This window comes from Protopterus annectens, chromosome 16.part0, assembly GCF_019279795.1.
Source record: "Protopterus annectens isolate FY-2018-M chromosome 16.part0, PAN1.0, whole genome shotgun sequence".
NCBI classification, from domain to species: domain Eukaryota; kingdom Metazoa; phylum Chordata; order Ceratodontiformes; family Protopteridae; genus Protopterus; species Protopterus annectens.
Genome location: NC_056750.1, coordinates 62,833,344 through 62,842,041, shown reverse-complemented (window position 1 = coordinate 62,842,041; position 8,698 = coordinate 62,833,344). Strand labels below are relative to the sequence as shown.

The 8,698-nt window shown below is 38.4% G+C and overlaps 1 long non-coding RNA gene across 1 annotated transcript in view; it reads right to left on the bottom strand.

The window, feature by feature from the left end:
- Positions 1 to 710: 710 nt before the first annotated feature.
- LOC122790311 overlaps positions 711 to 8,698 on the bottom strand; it is a 492,281-nt gene continuing 484,293 nt past the window's right edge. The window contains exon 8 of the long non-coding RNA XR_006362985.1: positions 711 to 731. This is a non-coding gene — a long non-coding RNA (uncharacterized LOC122790311). The remainder of the gene's footprint in view (positions 732 to 8,698) is intronic.

Below are 8,698 nucleotides of genomic sequence, written 5' to 3'. Positions count from 1 at the left end.
ACATTCTGTAACACTACATGTTCAGAACCAAACATATGCACCAACACATACATACCCAATCAAATCTATTCCCTTACCTAGCCCTAAAACACACATACTTGTATATCCACTGCATCTCTCCATTTCCCTAACCCTTACTGTAACTCTAAACTGCAAACAGTCACATGCACATGCTCTCTCTTTCACACACACACACACACACACACACACACACACACACACACACACACGTATATGTATACATGCCTGTGTATATTTTATGTGTGTGGAACATACTGATTAATAAATAGAACATGCATAAAATCTCTCTCTGTCTCTCGCTATATATATATTTTTATGTGTGTGTTTTTGAAACCTACACTTACACTCACCATTACTACACTGTTATAAGAACTCATCTGAATTATAACACTTCCATCTGTAAGGATTTTATACTTGTGCTGTAAAAGTTCTTCTTTTTCACAGAGTAATAGTTCTATGATACAGACCAATCATATTAGACGGCATGAATCATACATATCGTTTATGCACATTTTTCACAAAAGTGGTCCAACAAAGTTTGATTTTATGAATAATGTAACTGAACATTTTTTTTTTTGCAAAGTGAAATAATGACTGGAAACTGTATTACAGTCTGAGTGCCGTGTCTGGGTTAGACACAATGTATGCTAATAAAAATAATGTGTCAGAGGTCCAAACTAAACACTTACCTTCATCGGCTACTTTGTCAGCTAAAAGAGAATAATAAGTACAAGATAAATAAAATAAATTGCAACATTATGACAAATTAAAAGCAAGTTATCATAAAAGAACAAGTTCATTAATGATGCAAACAATATTCAGCATATATATATATATATATATATATATATATATATATATGGGTCTACTGTATAAGTTCGAAAATACACTTCTTCAAACTCACACAGTAGACCCTGGGTTACGCGAAAGTGACTTAATCGAAAGTGCACTTTCGCAAAACCCACTTCAGCGAACGGGCTACTAGTGATGTTTAGTGCAGTAGTTATGGACCTTAGGGTTAGGGCGCGGGTCATGGTAAGGGGATAGATAGTAGGGCTATCCCCTTACCATGTCCCGCGCCCTAACCCTAAGGTCCATGACTACCACACCACAGTGGAGGGTAGCCTACCCTCCACTGTGGTGTGGTAGTCAAGGACCTTAGGGTTAGGGCACGGGTCATGGTAAGGGGATAGCTAGTAGGGCTATCCCCTTACGATGACCCGTACTCTAACCCTAAGGTCCGTAACAACCGCAACACAGTGGAGGACATAGCATGTTTTCCTGCTGTCCTCCACTGTGGTGCGATCCATTCATAGAAGCTGAGTTCGCAAAAGTGCACTTTCGAATAAGTGCACTTTCGCGTAACTGAGCGGTCTACTGCTCCTTTTCGAAATGTGTGGTATTTGATGAAAAGCAGTAGACCCATATATATATATATATATATATATATATATATTAAATGTATATATTGAAAAGGTAGAAGTGAATATAAAATGGATTATAGAATTTTACAACTCTGTATTTTATGCCAAAAATATAGTAAAGTTACAGACTCAATCTTCAGTCTGGCCATAAAACTGTTTTTCTGAAAAGAAAAACATGCAAATTGCATTAGCTTACAGTACTATGACAATTCTGCTTGCAAAGTATCAGAAAATAACTTAATTAGTGAAACCAACTAAACATTCTCTTTTTTGTAATAACTCTTTGATTGTACAGAGAATATAGTGATTGTTACAGTGACAAATTATGGAATTATATGGCCCTACTGCATCCAAATTATCAGTTAGAAGAACAGCGTCAGTTCATGTTTTTTATAATTTACTACAGATAGTGGTACTAGGTAATAACGTTTTCAGATAAGTTGAAGAGGAGCTCTTGTGCACAAGGTTAAGGTAAAATCGTGTCTTAAAGGAGAACTGCACCCCAAAGTCAAGTTTTTCTTTCCAAAAAGTGCTTTTTCTTCCCTGTAATCCAAGACTAAACATTTCAGATACAGAAAAAAACACAATTTAATAATTATGTTTGCCTTTCTTTCCTGCATCTGTCTCACCTGTTACATCACAACAGCTACTAACACTGGCACAGTAAATAAATACGGTCATTTTTCTCAACAACAGAGCCGTTAAGAAAACAATGACATGTAAATGTGCCTTATCACATCTCAGATAAATGGTGTAACCTGGAGTCTGAACAAAGGCAGGGCTTTCAAGCCTAGTTTTCAGATGCAAATGTCTTCTGTGTAATAAAACTCAGTGCCACCTATAGTACCTATGTTGGACAGTCTTCAAAAATAAAGCTTTTGAAAACCAAAAGGAAGACTTTAGTGGTTTTATTTAATTTGCAAAATAGGAAAATATGAGAGCATAGATTAAGGGCAGAGTTTATTCTCTTAAATTGACTTGGAAGCTTGTCCGGCTAGGTTGAATTTGTCAGCTGGAATTCAGTCTTTGTGTGTTTTTTTGTTAGTATCACTTTTACGATTCAAGCTCGGAGAAGCCTTGGGGTACGGTGTCTCAACTTGAGAATCACCAATGGTTATTTTCAGATTCAAAAACTCAGTGCCACAAAAAGAAAGCCAATATCTTTATCAAGCTCTTCTTACTTTCTATCCGTAATCGAGTTTGCACTTTTCCTACACTGTAATTTCTGCAAAAGTGCATGTTTCTTCTGGAGTTGGGGAAGAAGATTAACAACAAAGACTCTAATTCTAGCTACAATATTTAAAACTGTGAATGCAACACAAACCAACTCAGCCCAAGTAACTCCTAATGATCACAGGGATCAGATTTCTCACACTTGAACACTGAACTACAGTTGTTACTTTGAAAAGAACAATTAACTCAGCTACATTTTCAAGCCTGTCATTCAAACATTCCTTAAAATGCTGCAACAGAGACGGCCACTAATGGAAATCAAAGGAAACAAAGTAATTAAACATGTGGATTGATGCTGACAATGAAAAGTAAGCAGTAACAGCAATGTTGTCAACTGATGACAGAGAAAACTACAGTAAACGATCCTTCAATTTTTAAGGATTTCTTTCTGTCCCTCTAACATGACATAAGGAGGGCAAAGCTATTGGCTGTAAAACAAAATAATGCTGGCCATGGCAGCCTCCTTCAGATGATTTGGGGGTATAACAAATTAGAAAATAATTGTAGCTATTTACTTCGATACAGAGGCATTAGCAATGCAGAAAATTTCAAGATTTGCTGAAAAACTTATGTTTTTTCCCAGTTTTTTGGTGTGGTTCTCCTTTAAATAGCACATCAATGACTGAAAGTTGTTAAACTGAACTTTTTCTAATACATATTATATTTTAACATCTAACTCTTTGGAAGACGTGTCAAAATGACCAAATTAAGATCCATAATTGTGACAAACATTTAATTCACATTGCAATTCACAGACATTGCTGATTCACACTTTCCTCAAATCTTCGACCTCGGAGCTAGCGGTTTTTAATGCCAAGGGGTGGGGAGGCTGTACCCATGACACTTTGTACTGTACATATTTATATGGAAACTGTTTATATTTTTACCTAATCTGAGTGTGACATTACCAGCCCAGTTATCTGGAATTTTGTAAATAATTCTAGGTCATTTGTGAATATTGAGAGGATTGATACAGAACTCTATGTTATGTACTGAGCTTCAAAAATGTAAACACAGCATACCCTGCTGGAACATAGAAGATTAGCTTACAAAACTTCAAGAAAATAAGTTGAAATTAAGTACTTTATGATGTGCTATGATAGTTACTTTCAATGCAGCAAGAAGACAGGATGTCTAGAGCTAGAAGTTTTTTTTCTATTGACTTGGAGAGAATAATTACTAGGTTTCCAATATAAAAGTGTTTTATTGCTTTATGATTTCCTACCAGCTGCACATCTGAGAGATATGCATTTTTAATATAGAGATGTTAAAATTGTGTAAGTTTCTGGTTTAGCTTGGGAACTAAAGTCTGCTGACAAAAAGTGATGTCATCCAAGCTATCCCAGCGATAATATTTGATACTGATTTAAGAACTGTCCCAGAGAGAGACTGGATATTTTGTACTTGTCTTTGGCTCTGACAACATCCACTCATCATGATCAACATCTGCACTTGGCTTGCTAATACTAAGCAACTAGATTACAGTAATTTCTTTTAGATATAGATAGGAATATAGTAAAGATTAGTTTAGATGTTTTCTGCATTGATTTGAGACTGTCCTGAAATGTTGTTTTAAATATTTCCTGTGATTCTGAACTCTGAAGTAATTGTGTTTGTTTTCTGAGTATTGTCTTGTTTTATTATTTATTATTAAATATATTTAAACCTGTCTTTGTGGCTGATATTTGTGGGACATATTTATGCTCTTAGAGTACTTGCATATGTATTTGGTGACACTGTACAGGCCACTCCTAAATAGCCTGGCAAGTCTGGGTCACAACTACCATTTAGATAATAGTAACATTACAGAATAGGATTTGACACCCTTTGTAAGGGCCTTATAGTAACTGATAAGTATGGGTTGGTGGCAGTGATAACTACTTTATAGTCTGGGCAGAAAGGAGCATAGTTAATAAACATGTGCCACCATTCCCCAGGAATGTCTGTGTGTTTGTATATAAACCAAATCTCAAAGTGTGTGTATGTGAGCTACTTGGGCAGGGACACAAAACACTGGTTGGGCAGAGAGGGTGCTGGAGATCTTGGCTTGACCACTCAGCTGAGATTTTAACCCTATAGCTGTGCCAGTGGGGAGTCTTATTGGGGATTTGGAGAAAGAGGGAGAAACCAGCCCCCAGACTGACTGAGGTCTCTGTGTGCTCTTAAGGGAAACTGTACTTTACTGTGTGTGTACTTGTCATCCTCCCATTGTGCATGCCCCTCACTGTTGCCAGTGGTGAGGATCTCAGTGCAGGGGTGTCACACATGGGTTACTCTATAATCATGTGCAGTGCTGGGTATCCCCTTCTTGTGCAGTGATGCTCTGCTTGCTAAGTAGAGATCCCCTTTCCTCCCTAGCTCATTGGCATGGCTACATTGCTGGTTTTACAATTTCTCATGTCTTCAGACAAAGTGCTAAGGGCTTGTTTCCTCGCCAAAAGGTCTGCTAGCCCTTCACAGGTGGTGATCTGACAACCACTTTCCCACCTATGACAGTAAGTGCTTCACTCAGCAATATAACCATATACACTTTATTTGCCTTGCATCTGTGCTCACAAAACTTTTTTTCTTTACACTTCAGGTGTTGACTTAAAGCATTCTAGTAGGCATTGTTTAATTTTAGCATAGTTTAAACAATCAGTATCATACAATTTAGAAATAACAGTTATAGCTTTACCATGGAGTAAGGGTGTTAGGAACCATACACAAAGCCTTTGGTCAACATTATACTGTTTACATACCCTTTGAAATACATGAATAAAACTATCAACATGTTCACCCTCTGTAAACTGCAGAAGAAACTTGCTGACCTTTATTGCTTCCGGGGTCAGGCTATTTCTTTCCCCATTACCCTCATGACCCTGACATACAGTCAGCATCTCCCTCTCATGTTGGCGCAGTTTCTCATTTTCTTTAGCTTCCAAACACCTCAGTCTCTCAATTTCTTCAACCTCCAAATGCCACAGTCCCTCTTCAACCTCCAAACACCACAGTCTCTATGCTGATTCTACTTCCAAACGTTTGGCCTCCAGTTCAAGTCTTTTTAACTCATGATGGATTTTTGAGTCCTCTGAGGAAAAGATGAACTGTCCTGTTCCTGAAGATTGCACATCCTCATCAGCAGACTGCATGTCTTCCAGGTGACTGGTCTGTGCTGCAGCTGTAACCAAGGGACAAGTAATCTCCTCTTTAGTCAGGTTGGCATGCATCAATCCTTTGGCTTCGCACACCTTGGCCAAATGGCTTTTTATCAGCTTGCTATAATCCTCTGCTAACATCCTTGCCTGCTTTCCCTGACTAAACTACTAACACAAATGAATAAAACTGTTGTGGAAATGAAACTCTATGTTTATCTTGTGGCTGCTGAGAGTACACATTCCTTCAGTGACAACTGCCCACTGCCTACTGAAGTTCAATTAAAATTCCAACCAGCTGCCACCAATATGTGATGTAGTCAGCAGTCAAGAAGATTCACTCCACACCACTGACTCAGGTGAGGGATGGTAACTAAGAGTAAAGATGGATTCACATAGTATTTTCAGATGCAGAACCTTGCACCAAGCACAGTTTCCCTTATGAGCACATAGGGAGACCTCTCTACATTTGGGGCAGGATTTTCTTAGTCACTCCAGGCCAACACAAAACTCCACAGTGACCACCATGGAGCTCTGTGTCCCTGCTCCTAGTAGCTGATGCACACACTTCAATATTTGAGTTTTACACGCACACACACACACACACACACACACTAGGAAAAACAACAGTCCCAAGGATGAAGCAGCAGCAAAAACTAATAAAAAACAAACAAGCAGTCTGACTGAAGAATGAAGGAAACCATTAAAGAAGTCTTTTGAGATGAAAGTGATATTAAACTGTGTTTTTTGCTATTTGCTGGTGGTTTCTTTCATTGTTCGGTCAGACTGGTGGTTTGGTTTTTACACACACAAACACACACATACACACACACACACACACACACACACACACACACACACACACACTCACACACACACACACACACACACACACACACACACACACACACACACACACACACACACACACACACACACACACACACACACACACACACACACACACCTGGGAAAAGGTGGAACAGATTTACTAGCTGTCACCCTTTCTGCCCAGACTCTGAGGTAATCACGCTGCCACCAGTCAACTATTTTAAGGCTCTTGCAAATTATACCCAATTATACTGTGTACAATTAATAATAATAATGAAGTGTGGTCTGAGCAGCAAGGCTTTCAGGAGTGGCATCAGTGCCACCAAAATAAGCATAAGTACTCGCAAGATGTTAAATGCATTCTCTAAAGGACCAGACACAATAAAAGGTATGAAAATATTTAATAATAAATTATAATAATACAGAAAACAAGAGAATAATTATTAATAATAATAATAATAATAATAATAATAATACAGAAAACAAGAGAATACTGAATACAATAAACAAAAGAGTTCAAAATAATAAAAAAAAAACAAGAGAATACTGAATACAATAAACAACAGAGTTTAACCATAGAGATTTCAGAAATAATACAGTTGGATAGTTTCTCACAGTTACAGAAAACAACGCTATTACTATTCTCACTAGATGTCGCTGTCTAACTAAAGAATTATTGTTCCCTGACTACTCACTAAAGCAAGGCAGGCTAATATGTGCTGAGTGTATTATTTTTGAAATCTCTGTGGTTGAACTCTGTTGTTTATTGTATTCAGTACTCGCTTGTCTTCTGTTTTATTATTGATTATTAAATATTTTAATAACTTTTATTCTGGCTGGTTCTTAAGAGAATGCTTTTAACATTTTGAGTGTATTTATAGGTTCATAGGTGCGTAATAGGCTAATGAACCTGGAGCCTTTACAAGCCTAGCCCAAAGGATTACCCTGTCATCATGCCATCCAACCTTAGTTCCTAGTGCCTCTGTCGAGCCACTGGAGTGATCTCCGGGGTGAATTTTCTATTTCCCATCCACTCATCAAGATTTCTCTTGAAGAGGGCCAGTGAGGTGCTCTACTTGACATGTATGGGAAGTCTATTCCATAGCATGGGCAGTCTCTGCATTATGAACCCGTCCCTCCAGCATGTTCTGTTGATTGTGAGAATGAGGTTGAGGTCTCTGCTGCATGTAGTGTGGAGGGATTGGGATTTCTTTAGATGTAGCATTTCTAACAGAGCTGGGTCAGACATGGCATTGTAAGTCAAGCAGAGATTGCCTCTAAGTAGGCGATATGAGACAGAGAATAGGTGGAGTTTTTTTATATTTATTTTGGTGACACTGTGGCCACTCCTGAAAGCCTTGCTACTCTGGCCACACTCCATTATTATTATTAACTGAGCACAGTATAATTGGGTACCCTTTGTAAGGGCCTTAAAATAGTTGACTGGTGGCACTCTGATTACCTCTGAGTTTGGGCAGAAAGGGATACAGCTAGTAAATCTATGCAAGCTTTTCTCAAGTGTGTATGTATGTGTGTTTAAAACTCACATATTTAAGTGTGTGTCAGCTACTGGGAACAGAGACACAAAGCTCCAAGGCAGTCAGTGTGGAGTTTTGTGTGGCCCTGGAGAGAGTAAGAAAGTCCAGCTCCAAATCTGGAGAGTGCTCCTTATGTGCTGTTAAGGGAAATTAAGCTTGTTGCAGGGAGCTGCATCTGAAAATACCATGTGAATCCATCTTAGTGACTGTCCTTCACCTCACCAGAGTCAGTGGTGAGGATTGAGTCTCCTTCATTGCTGGCCCATAGTAGGGATTCACACAAGCCAAAGCTTGTCCATGCATTTCTGAGTATGACTTTTAAACTCTGACAACTTAGAACAATCCCAAAAGCATGTCCCCATGAAACCACCCCCATGCCTGCTTACCTCCAACATTTATCCAAGGCATTGAAAAAAGGTATCATGAAGCCATCTCCAGGTGAAAATCTTGAATTTCCAAACACAGTTCATGTACCTTGGAAGAGCATGCATCACCTACCAATGCCTGATGGATTATC